General features: G+C 31.1%; 1 protein-coding gene and 1 long non-coding RNA gene across 2 annotated transcripts in view; one reads left to right on the top strand and one right to left on the bottom strand.

Moving 5' to 3' along the window:
* LOC126767064 (uncharacterized) overlaps positions 1-13,208 on the top strand; it is a 448,370-nt gene that overhangs the window by 23,901 nt on the left and 411,261 nt on the right. The gene's annotated exons all lie outside the window — the stretch shown is intronic.
* The window catches only part of LOC126766615 (uncharacterized), an 80,817-nt gene that overhangs the window by 59,999 nt on the left and 7,610 nt on the right, over positions 1-13,208 (bottom strand). Inside the window, exon 2 of the mRNA XM_050484369.1 lies at positions 694-742. The gene's annotated coding sequence lies outside the window, so the exon portion shown is untranslated. The remainder of the gene's footprint in view (positions 1-693; positions 743-13,208) is intronic.

The following is a 13,208-nucleotide window of genomic DNA, read 5'->3' as shown; positions in this document are numbered from 1 at the left end:
TAGTACAGTTCTGCACCAATAAATAACTTTGCGGACAATGCGTTATGTGGAAAGTACTGAACTGAGCGCATGGCCACAAGCTGCCATGGTGTATGGTGTAGCGCTGCAACGGTGCTTTGCGGACATGAGACAATGTCAGATTCTAGTGCACCGCTGAGAATACAAGCTGAAGTGCGGCCGCGGAATATTGATGAGTTGCGAGGCGAGTCACGGACAGCGGCCTTCCCTGGCATAGACGATTATATTGTCACCGTGCCACAGTGCGGCCTATTGTCATATGCCTGCTTTGGTGTTTTGGTTGTTGTTCCTGCCTTTGGTTTGTTTTTGTGTGTTGCATGGTGACATTTTATGACATTTTAAGGTCACGTCAAAAGTGTGCTGCGTCGTGCACCTGATCGTCTGCCGTCGTTGCATTCTATGTGACAGGCAGTTGATGAAGTCTTTTTTTGGAGAAAAAAGTGTAGGTATTGACATGCCACAGCGTGTGCTGGCGACAAATAAGCGGTGAAAGAGGGAATTTTATTCTAGGCTTTGTATTGGTATGTAACAGTTTGTTCAGATATTTTCTTCAAATTTATTTTTTGTATTTATTTTTGTTTTTTACTGCCTCAAAACTTTTTCGCTCTTCCGCAATCTTTTTTGGTTAGTTTTTGTCTACCCAAGTATTTCGTATATGTTAAGTAAGACACTTACCGAAACTACAGCGAAAATATATTCCACCAGCTTTTATTGGTTTCAGCAACTGTAAAGAAGAGATAATAAAATTGTTTAAGTAGCTGTTTTTTTGTTTAAAAAAAACCATATTTTGTGAACAAATAATAATGACTCCTATTGAAGGTTTTTTTGATATTTTAAGTGGCCATGAAAAAGAACATGCAGTAATTTTATTTTCATAAAGTTCATTGAGCTAATTCATTGAGTAATTTTATTTTCATAAAGTTCATTGAGCTTTAAAAGACTTATCTTAGAGCAAAAAATTATTTAAAGGACTAACTGAGTTGCCACTCTATTTTTTTTTAAACTTAAAATATTTTATATTGAGATTTTAATATAATTGTATTATGCCTAGCGCCGTTAAATTTTATTTTCCTTGCCAATTTAAAAATTTTTTTCATGGCGCCTAAATGTAGGCCACAAAAATTTACTAAACCGAACAAACGTGTACACCCCATCTCATACGAAAACTTGGCATTACTAACATTTTTCTAATATTTTTTTCAACATGAATTCAACGAAATATTTTTAAAGACATTTTATTATAATTTTATTACGCCAGAGACCGTTAAAGTTTATTTTCTTTACCAATTTCAAATATTTCTTCTTTAGCCCCTAAATGTAGGCCACAAAAGTTTACCAAATCAAACAAATGTATATACACTATTTCATATAAAACCTGGGCATTGGTAACATTTTTATAACATCTTTTTATTTTTGCGCCGAAATGTAGGCAACATGAATTAAAGGAATATTAATAGTAACTTTAATGTATTATTTTTGAAGGATTTTCTATTTTGGATAACTTGATAAGACTTATAAATTAAATTCTTTACCATAATCCGTACTTCAGCGCTAAAATGTAGGCCTTTTAAAATTTATAGTATTTAACAGATTCGGCGTTAGCTAGGAAGATTTCGAAAGTTTTAATTTAAAAACAATTTTTTTTAGTATTTTCTTTTGTTATGTGTGTTTGAAAAATGATCTACACTTCTATTATCGATAGAAATCTAAATCTCAGCGAGTTAGAGCTGCTAAAAATTTCTGCGCTCAAATGTAGGCAACAAATATTTCAATTTAATATTCAAACTCAAACTGTAGTTGTTTTTTTTTTTTCAATTTAAAACTGACGTTTTAGGCTCATGAGTTCCCCTTAGCGAAATTTGGAATTTCTACTTCCTGCGCCTAAATGTGTGCTTTGAAAAACAAGCTTATTATTTACAATCTCAAAAGATTGCCACTGTTTGCCAACAAATTTGAATTCCTATGCATTTCTATACTGAGCCAGTCCGTACTGAGCCATCCTGTTACCTCTCTTAGTAAGCAGCGGGAGTTGTGTACTGCTGCGCTCAAATGTAGGCAACATTTTTCGATAGATATATAAACTGGGAATTGGAGTGTTATGTTAGTATATAAACATATGAAAAATAATGTTAAACATTTTTATATTGATTGAAATCATTTTTTTATAGACTTTTTAAATAACCGCAATTGTTTTATTATAGTGTTGAACTTGGCTAAAGCAATTTCCTAGATTTTTTTTTTAAATAACAGCTAATGTTTATTTTATTTTTTTGTAGTAATTGTATGTAAAAGGAGACAAGTATCTCAGTCGTTTCTTGAGCGGTAGTCAGTGACATAAACGGAGCAACCTATATTTTTTTTTATCTAAGGTTAAGGTCTCGACGACAATAAACATTTAAAAAGTTTTTAGACGAAGTTCTACTTCACTTTTTTATCACATTTTTTTTTTTATTTTTTCACCTCCACTTTTTTTGTCGTTTTCTGCTTTGTTAGCAATCTTTTACCCAATTCTTTGCGACAGTGGCACATATTTTTTGTTGTTACATTATTTTTTTTCTATTTCAGTTGTTTTCTTTTACCAATCGCCCTCTTGAGTCTACATGGCGGCGCACAAGCATTCGCTACTTGCCACAATTCCCAGCGGTGCATGGCCAACTTGAAATCCATGCTCTTGGAAAACTCGGCCAGCAGCGCAGTTGCAACGGCATTTCTGCAGCAGGTGACATTGAGACAATTTATTTATCTTTGCCTTGTAATTTTGCCAGCCCGTCAAAGTTTTTATTATTTTAGATATTTTCCGTTAGCGTCGCTGCACCAAGGCGCTGCACTTTTCGCGGGTGACTATTTCCACGCTGCCGCATTTTCTATCAATTTCAGAGCAGACGACAACAACTCGTTCGACTTTGTGTGCTAACTTGACATTGTTGTTGTGCAAACTTTTTAGTTACTCTACCCGCAACATTGTTGTAACCGTTGTTCAGCACTTTGGTTGCTCGTTTTTGTTGTTATTGGACTTTGCGCGCGCCGTGCTTTTTGTCACAATTTGTAAAATTGCTTTTTAAGTGACATTATTAGGTTCAGCCGCAGGCTGGCAGCGCCCAAAGTGGTCTGCAAGCCGCTTTTGCTACTGTTGTTGTTGTTGCTCTGCCTCTTTCGGCACTGTTGCGCGGTCCTGCCCGCGCCTAGCTTCGCAAATGGCTGAGAATATTTTTATTAACATTTTACCTTCATTTACTTATGTCTATTGTTGTCGATTTTTGTTGTTTCCCCACAACATTTGCCATTGTAACGGTGTGTGTGTGTGCTGCACGGCTGCCAGCGAAAGTTGACCCAGTGCGCGCACTCAGCCAGCCAGCCAGCCAGGTAGCAGGCAAAAAATATGCTTAATTTGTATATTTAAGTTTTTGCAACGCGCTTTGTTGCATGTGTGTGTGTGTGTGTATGAGTTGGTATGGGTAAAAGTACAACATAAATGGTTAATTGTTGGTTAACTTGTAAATTGCCTTTTTAAATTCGAGTTGACGGCAGCGACAAAAGCTAAAGAATTCGCAAAGGCAGTGGCCACGGCAGTGGTCGCAAGTTAAGAAAGTTCTGTTGCAAGTATTGGATGTGTGTGTGCGGCAAGCGCAGCGCTGAGTTATCGCGTCAACGGCGTACAAGCGTGTGCTATGTGTGTTGTTGGCGACAGCCGCTGGCAATATTTTCGCGTCACCTTATTAGGCGGCAGTTCATGCCACACACACACAGGCTGTTACACAAAAAGCGTTGCCGCAAATTTGGCATGCGAACGTTGCAGCGACTTTTTGCTTCATTTATTGTTGCATTGTTGTTTTCATTATTAGATATACATATGTATGTGTGCATGTGTGTGTGTTTATTGGATATTTAGGCGTATGTGTTGACAACCTGTTGCTGTGGCAGAAGTGGCACATTTTTTCGCGCCAAACTTATTGTATTACTTTTTTTATGTTTTTGTTTATATTCTTTTTGCTTGCATATTTCCGTTGATTTTATTGTTATTGGTTTTATTTTCAGTTTTTTTCTCTTTTTCATTAAATTTTTTCTGTTCGTTTTTGTTGTACTCTTTGCCGCCATAAAATTTTCGCTTTTTCATAGCATTTTTGAAGTCTATACCGGTGCCCTGCTACCGTTATATTTGGCTACAAATAGCTCGCACCCATTGCTTTGCCCAAAGCCATGTTGCAAGTTCGTGCACTTGCGTGTGTGTGGCTTGCTGCAGTGTTACATTGCGTGCCAGCGGCGTAAAGCTGTCACCGTTATCCATATGCTGCGCGCCAGGCATTAAACTTTTGGACACACCAAATACCTGCTAACAAATTTGGACACACATAAAAATGCTTGGCTGCATATCCGTTGACCGTTTCCATTTCATGTTGCATGTTGCACGTTTGTCACTTTCATTCACGATTATATCAATTACTTCAGGTGTTGCATGTACTATACACTATAGTGTACTTTTATGAAGTGTGGTCACTTTTACTTATTTAAGCAGTCATTTGTGTATCTAAAGTAAATTTTGTTAATTTTTTTAAAGTAATGTTTAAAACATGCATTTAATTTTTTATTAATTTTTTTAATTAATTCCTTATAATTTATTTATTTTATTTCTTGTAGCTTTATAGTTGCTTAATTTTTATTTAATTAATTTTTTTTTTGATTTTAAAAATTAATTTTAATTAGTTATTATTGTGTCTAATTTTTGCTTTAATTTTAAATGATTATTAAATTTTATTTAGCTTCTTCCCAATTTACTTAAATATTAATTAATTTTTTTCTCACAATAATTAATGTTTTCATAAGACTTTTATTTTATATTTATTATGTAATTAATATTTTTTTATTATTTTTCATAATAATTATTTAATTTATTCTTTTATTTTATAATAATTAAATTTAATTAATTATTTTTTTTTTAATTTTAAAACTATAATAAGTTCTTCTTTAGTTTTTTTACCATCTAATTAAGTACTATTTAATTTTTTTCGCAATAATTTTTGTTTTTTATTCGTAATCAATTTTTTATATTCGATATTCACTCTTTAATTAATAGCTTTTATAAATTTTTTAATATTTTTTTGTTAATTTATGTTTCGTTGACATTCTAAAAAAATTGATTCCCTCTTATTTTTTAATTAAGATTTAAAATTATGATTTGCTTTTATTTTTTTAATTAATTTTTTTATAATTATTTGCTTTTAAGTTTTACATATGCTTAATTATAATTTTTAGAACATTTTCGCAAAATTTTTTTTAACTTTTTTTCTAAATTTATGTTTATTAACGTTAATTATTTATATATATATTTTTTTATTTTATATATTTTTAAATACTTTACTAAATTGCTTTTTTCAACAACTATTTATTTAATTTTATTATTATTTATTTTTAAAATTTAATTTAATTTTATACTTTATTGAATGAATCTAAAAATTTGTAGTTTTTGTCAATTACGAATTTTTAAAATAAAATTTTAAGTAATTATTTGCAGTATATTTACCATTTATTATTTCGTAGAAGTGTTTCTAATTATTTTATTGAATTTCTAATTAAAAAAAATCAACATTGATTTTTCTTTATTTCCTTTTATTTATTTAATTTCCATTTCTTTGAAGTATGAAATTTTTTCTGTAAAAAAGTAATTATTTTTGCAATTAAATTTCTTCAATTTTTGTTAAATATTTCTATGTTTAATTTCACTGCCATTTCCTATTCATCTGCGGCAGATAGAAAGTTTTTCGCAATTACCGAAAATTATGCAAATTACTGCGAAGATATGCCAGCGCATACTTGTGCTTTATTAAAATTCGCAAGTATTTTTCGCCACTTCCATTTGTGTCACCAGCTTTCTTCTTCTTCTTTCCGCTCTGCCTCTGCTTGTGCTTCTCCAAGCGCTTTGGCTTTGGCTTCGTCTTTGGATTTCGTCTGCGTTCGATTCTTTTGCGGTTTTCCTGCGCGCATTGTGCGTGATCGGCTTGAATGATTAGCTTAGTTGGTCACTTGAAATGCGAACTTTTACTTGACATTTACTTTCACGCAGAATTAGCATTCTTAGCTGATCACTAAGTGAGATATTATTTGCTGGAGAAATAAATTTATAGATACCATGCGATATTTGTCAATCACCAAAGTGTCATTGCGCTGGAAAGTGCGCGAGTTTTGACTTAATTTTACTTTCTTATTTCAATTGCTGGCATGAGGATGGGGTTTTTTGAACATTTAGAGTAATTTATAACAATTTCAAAATTGTTTGTGAATAAATTCGAATATAAATATGTTGATTTCTGGGTAGTTTTGTTTGTTGAAGTCGCAAGAATTTTAAGAAAACTATTTTTTATCTTTTAATTTTTTAATTGGAGCTTGAAATAATTAAAAATTTGGTATGAGAAATACCAGAGTGTTAAATAGTTTAAAATCTATATACATATATCAGTATTATATACGTTATATAAAATATTATGCTATAAACCATGAGCTTTCATAAAAAAATGTTATGATGTATTTAGGGGTTTCACATGGTCTCATAAAGTTATAAGTTATAAAGACCTGAAAACATAGCGTTGAGCACTGTAATCGAGTAAACTCTTTTTGTATGTAATCCAACAACATTTTTCTCAAACAAATCTTATAATTTATGATTTTATAATTTTACAATGCGTTATGACAACTAGTAAGTTCTCTAGATATATTGTTTTCTTGAAGTGAAAAAAATCAGAAAATTTTAAGGATATTCATTTAAACGGAAATGAAATATGAGAAAACTTTCCAAAGAAGCAGAGAGCTCTTTGTTACTATTCTAGTGAATCTTACTTCAGAAAGTGGCCATAGAACTAATATATATATCTTCATGGCTCACAAAACTTTGTTGCATGCTATAAAATATATATCTTCCTACGAACTTTTTTGTGTTATGCAATTTTAAGCGAAAAATAGTTCGCAGCGTAAATAATACAAAAAGTAATTAAAAAAAACTAAATTTTATATCGTTGCATTAAATATTAAAATAATTTCGAATTATCATACAAATTTTAATTTCAATAAATTTTTTTCTATTCATTATTTTCTTCTTTTTTTATATATTCTTGATCTGATTATTTACCAGTTTTTGCATTTTATTTTTCTTGTTTAATTGTACAAAAAATTTATTATAAAAATTATAAAGAAATAAAAAAATATTAAAAAATAATATAAAATAAATATTTGAAAATAAATAACAAAACTAATTTAAAACTTAGTTAAATTTTTTTAATTTTTTAAATTAATTTTTAATTGAAAAAACTTTTAATTTTGTAAATAAATTTTTTAATAAGGAAATGTCATTCTTAATTTTTTAATTTTATTAATTTTTCAATTATAATTCATTTTCTGATTAATTTTGTAATAATTTTTTTAATTATTTTTTTTTTTATAATTTTTTTTTTATTAATTTTTAATATGAAAATATCAGAAAACGCTTTAGGGGATTATGTATTATAAAAAATAGTGTTCAGCATAATATTAAGTAACTTAAAAAATATTTAAAAACAGCGAAAATTATTCAAATTAAATTACTTATTCAAAACAACATACTCTATAAATTTCTTACTAACAACTACCACAACACCAAAGCAATAGCATATTGGATGCCTCTCCTCCTTTAACAACTCAATTCAGCATTAAAGGCATCATTTTTCTCTCATATGAACATTTCAGCTTGCGATTGAAAAACAATAACAACAATAAAGTACTCTATAACATTTTCGATTTCACAATTCCTGTGGAAATGGCAGCGAGCAATTCGTTTCAGCGCTTGAATTAATTTGCGCCCGCTAATAGCTTTCTAATGCAAAACAATACAAATCGCCAGCCACCGACTGCCGGCCAGCGCCACCAAAGACCAACAACAATACTATGGAGGCTTATCGGGAAATGCTTATCGCCTGAGAGCTTTCGCTCAACCCCAATGCCAAAGATCCTTTATGCATTTTTGCCCCCATAAAAATATGCGCAAACGCTTCCCAGCCAAAGTGCCCCTCGTACGTTGCACTAATATATGCAATACATTGCCAGCGCATTAATTATTGGCGGAGGGAAAATTTAACAACAAAAAAAACAAAAAACGAAAATAAAGAAACTTGCAACAACCGGAGGCTCAAGAATGTACCGCTCGTCGCCAACAAGCGAAATTATGCAGGTGTTTGTGTGTGTGTGAGTGTTTGTGCAAAAGTCACCTTTCGATTTTTATCAGCTGCCATCTGGCCGCAATCTCCACGCGAGAAGAGTCAGCGCCAACAACAATGACAACTGCAATCCAGGAATTTCACTGCATTTAATTTTCCGCTCCTCAATGGCTAAACGGTGACTCGGTCAATGAGGCCAATCGAAGATTCACTTTTAATGCAAGGCGGCAAGTTGCCAACTCACTCGAGTGAAAAGGGGCGACGATAAGGCGAATAAAAATAAATATGGAAATGGGAAATCGCTGCATCCGTTAGAGCCGCCATCGCCGCAGCCGTAGTCCCCAATCAACCAACAACAAACGGGGATATCCAATTTAATTACGGCGACCAATAATGTGCCCAAAGTAGCGGCAATAACAATAACGCCAACAAAAAGACAATTTGAAGCAGCAGCAGCCGGCAAGCAAGGCAACTCAGCCGCCACAGCAAATCGTGACAATATCAGTGAGCGCGCAAGCAATGCGAACGCACAAACTACAGGCAAGCAAACGGTAGTTGGTTGCAAGCGGTGAGGCGCGCTGCAACAGGCAGAATCGTTAGCGGAAGAAGAGTAGCTTTTCACCAGCCAGCGTAGCTGACCCCGAAAGCGACGTTGTAGCGCTGAGCCGCTGACATCACGCTTGCTGTTTGCTTTTGTTTTTGTTGTCGACTGTTGCCATTTCGCTGTGCGGCTTATGAGGCGGAAAACGGCAATAAAATTTTATTGAAGTGGCAACGTTTTTCTAGCTAATCGAATCATTGACGTAGAGGCTGTCTGCGATGTTGTTGTTATACATATTATTGTTGTTGTCTTATCAAATGTTGTTATTGTTGCTGTTACTGTTGTTCTGCCTCGTTTTCGCTGACATTGATGCTGTTGCAGATGATGATGATGAGGTCGCGTATCAGCCGTGACGGCAGCGACAAATACTCGGCGCGGCAGCTTAAACATACACAATCACAAGCACATAAATGTACACACATACATACATGCCAGTGTAAACGGAAACTCGTATAATTGCATGCATGCAACACTTGCAACAACCACTTGTTTGCGCCATTTAGATTACAACAACACTGCTGGTAGACATGTGCAACAAATCGAAAAACAACAACAGCAACCCACATATACCGCTACCGCTAATCGCCCGTGCAACTTTCGATCTTCGTACGAAATTTCATTTCATTTCACTTCATTACATCTCATTCCTTGGCTCATTCATTCACTCGGTCATCTCTTCAATCGCGCGTTCGACAAGCAAGCGCTGTTGCACGCTTTTCACTTTGTCATTAGACGCAATTTTTTTTTTACTTTTCCTCTAGCTGGCAACTTTTTGCCTTTATTTGGTCATCACTGCAGCTTTATGGCTGCTCATTTTTACTAACTGCTGGGTCTTAATGCTTGCTTTGGGGGCGTATAACTGTGAGGGCGTTTCGGCCAGTTCGATTTCTAAATTTATAAGCTCTTTAAGAATGTGTGTGCGATTTTTTCATATTTTTGTCTTTCGGCTGTAATTACGTGGCTTGTGGGTGGATGTAAATTGAGGTCTAACACTAATGTGGCAATTTCTTTTTTGATTTTTAATTGCTTAATTTCGCAATGATGATAATAACTCCAGGTGCTTAAATATATGGTGAAGATGTAATTAAAACAAAAAGAAACAAAAAATTGAATTTAAAAAAACATGTTTTAAAAAAATATTATTAAAAATGGTTTAAAAATATTTATATATTTTTTTAGACATTATATTGACCCAGTTCTTGCTTAAGAAATATTTTTTTCTATTTAAAATATTTTTTTTAATAACTAAACTAAAAAATGTTTTATTTTAATATATATGCACCTTAAAAAATTATTTTTTTAACTTTGAAAAAAATCCATTTACAATTTTGTTTTAATTTTCTTATCAAAAAACAGCATATAATAAAAGGGGTTTATTAAATATTTTTTATAAAAATTTATATATATTAATTTATTTTATTTTAAGACTGGTCAGTAGAATTATAATAAACTATATATTTAAATAAATTTCGTTTCTTATAAAGGTTATTATTCAATTATTTTTGTTTCACTAGTGGTTACTAAAACTTATTCATCTCCATTTATGTGTTAAACCAATATTTTTTTTTAAATTTAATTTAATTTAAATTCAATTTTATGTGAAATTAAATTATCTAAATTTTTTAGACTGTTGTAAAAAAATAATTAACACGTATTTATTTTTAATTTTCGAGATTATATGGAATGTAATTATATAATTTTCCGTTGATAATAAACAAAAAATTTTAAAAATAATATTTATTAAAAGAAATATTTTAAAAAGAGAGTTATACAATATTATAAAAACAAATTAATAAAACATTTTATATAATTTTATTAAAACATATAAATAATTTTTTTTTCGAAAGTCTATAAATTCAAACACATATTTTTTTTACTGTAATAAAAAATAATAATTAAAACAAAAAATATTAAAAAGGGAAAATATACTCTATTTTTTGAAATTGTATTTAAAATTAAAAAAAGTTTGTAATTTATTATAATGTAAAAAAAACAATAATAAAAAGTAATATTTTTTTATTTTCTCAGACAATACTTTTTTGCTATCAAAAATTATTAAAAAATTGTAAAAAAATAATTATTAAAATAATATAATTTTTTCAATTAATCAAAACGACTTTAACTTGATTATATGTACATTCAAATTTGAAAAAAAATTTAATTGTTATTTATTTAATTAAAAATATATATATATATTTTATATTAAAAATATATATTTAAAATATATATTTATATATTTAAAAAAAATATATATTTTTTTTCCAAAGTAAACAGGACTTTTTGAATCTAGCTCATTATATGTTAGAATCTGCTATCTTCATCTATTGTCCAATCTTCATAATTGTCGTGACATTTAATTGATTGGAAGTGAAGTTATTGCGTTTTAAGTGTCCGTATGTTTGTGTTATCAGTGCGAAAATGAGCTTCGAGCAAAAAAACAACATTAAATATTGTTTTAAAATTCGTAAAACTTTTAACGAAACTTTTCAATTGATGAAACAAGTTTATGGCGATGATAGCCTTTCCCGTAGCTGAATGTACGAGTGGTTTCAACGTTTTCAAACATGTCGTGAGGACATAAATGACGATCAACATGTGGGCCAATCAAAATCCATGATCATCGAAGCTGTGCGGGAATTCATCAAAAATCAGCCAAAATCATCATTGAAATTCACGGAAGTGGAATTAAACAGCCCCAAAACATCGATTTATTTCATTTTGACCGAACATTTGGGCTTACGAAAGGTGTGTGCACGGTTTGTTTCGCACAAGTTGACTGACGACCAAAAAGTGCTCAGAATCGATCGACGCTTGTGATTGATTATTTGACCAAAAATCACATTTTAACAATTAACCACTCCGCGTATTCACCTGATATGGCACCGTGCGACTTCTTACTTTTCGGAAAAATGCATTTGCCCATGAAAGGAAAGCGTTATGCCGACGTAGAGGCCATTCAATAGGCTTGCACCGGCATACTGGCGGCCATACCGGCCAACGAGCTAAAACACTCGTTCGACATGCTTTTGGACCATGCAAAAAGCTGTATTGAAGCAGAAGAAGACTATTTTGAATAAAATAAATTTATTTTGCCGAAAAAACCATTTTTTCTGTTTTTTTATAAGTTCTCTTTATTTTGGAACCTACCTTGTATATATTTTTTAATTATGTTTGTATAGCGTATTTTCGATTACTTTACTCAATTTTTTAGTAAATACACATTAAATATGTTCATTATTCAAAGAAAGAAGGGCGCAAAAATATTCCAAAACAACTATTGATCTACTTATCATCATAAAGTAGGCTTGAGATATGAAAAAATATTAATTTTGTGCGTTAAAAATAAAATGAAAATTTTTTAATATTTTGTATTCAGGAATTTAATATTAAAAAAATATGTATTTTTCATAAATAATTACAAAATTTATTTGAAGTGTATGTTTTCATATATGGTCCCAAAACTTTTTTAAAAGCATTCAAAATATACAAATATAAAACCTTTCTTTTAGTTTTTTTTTGCTTGTCTACTTTAATTAATTTTTACCCTTTTTTATTATTTATTTTTTTTTCTACTTTTAGTTTTATCCATTATTTATTGATTGTTGCCTTTCCTATACATGCATATCTATAAATTTTTATTACTATTTTATTACTTTCCCTTACTTTTGTCACCTCTATTTTTGTATATTTTTTTACAAAACTTTACTTTCTTTGCATTTGAATTTAGTTGTCAGCGCGCGTAGGCACGCTTGCCCTGCTTTTGTTTCTACGTTCTGTGTGCGCACCCGCGCTTTTGTGGTCAAATCATTGCCGATAAGGTCAGAATTTAAAACAGTTCGGACTTTTAATGACCTACAAATTGGTTTTTTTGTGCTCCATCAAATATTTATTTACATTTTATGGGGTTTTCGAATAGTTTTGACGTAACTGTTTTTGGTCGTTCAAAGCTAAAAGTGATAGTAGGTGGATTTTATGGTTTTTAGATTTAATGACAATCACTTTAGTGGAAAAAAGAGCTAAAACCATATGGAATTGAAATTTGTATACAAGATGATTCATGCTTTGATTATACGGAGTTTGAAACGAAGCTAACAGCAAACCATAATAAAACATCAAAAGCAACGAACTAACCAACAAAATTATTCATAAAATAATATATGTGTGGTCAAATTGAACGCTTAAACTCCATTTGACAAGTTACATATATTAGGTGTAAAGCCACTAAAACTTAAAAATATATTCAACCAGCAACATAAACTGGAGCTTGTTGTACTTTTTTTTGTTCAATATTAACACTTTCTATGAAATCTGAGTTTACAAGCCTTTCTGCCACACATCTTAAGCGCCATATTTTTGGTGTTTGTGGAGGTATAGCCAGAGTTTATTGCATCCTCTCTTGTTAAGGCGTAAAC

Source organism: Bactrocera neohumeralis, chromosome 2, assembly GCF_024586455.1.
Source record: "Bactrocera neohumeralis isolate Rockhampton chromosome 2, APGP_CSIRO_Bneo_wtdbg2-racon-allhic-juicebox.fasta_v2, whole genome shotgun sequence".
NCBI classification, from domain to species: Eukaryota; Metazoa; Arthropoda; class Insecta; order Diptera; family Tephritidae; genus Bactrocera; species Bactrocera neohumeralis.
The sequence above is the reverse complement of the archived record's forward strand: the minus strand, read 5'-3'. Positions and strand labels throughout refer to the sequence as shown.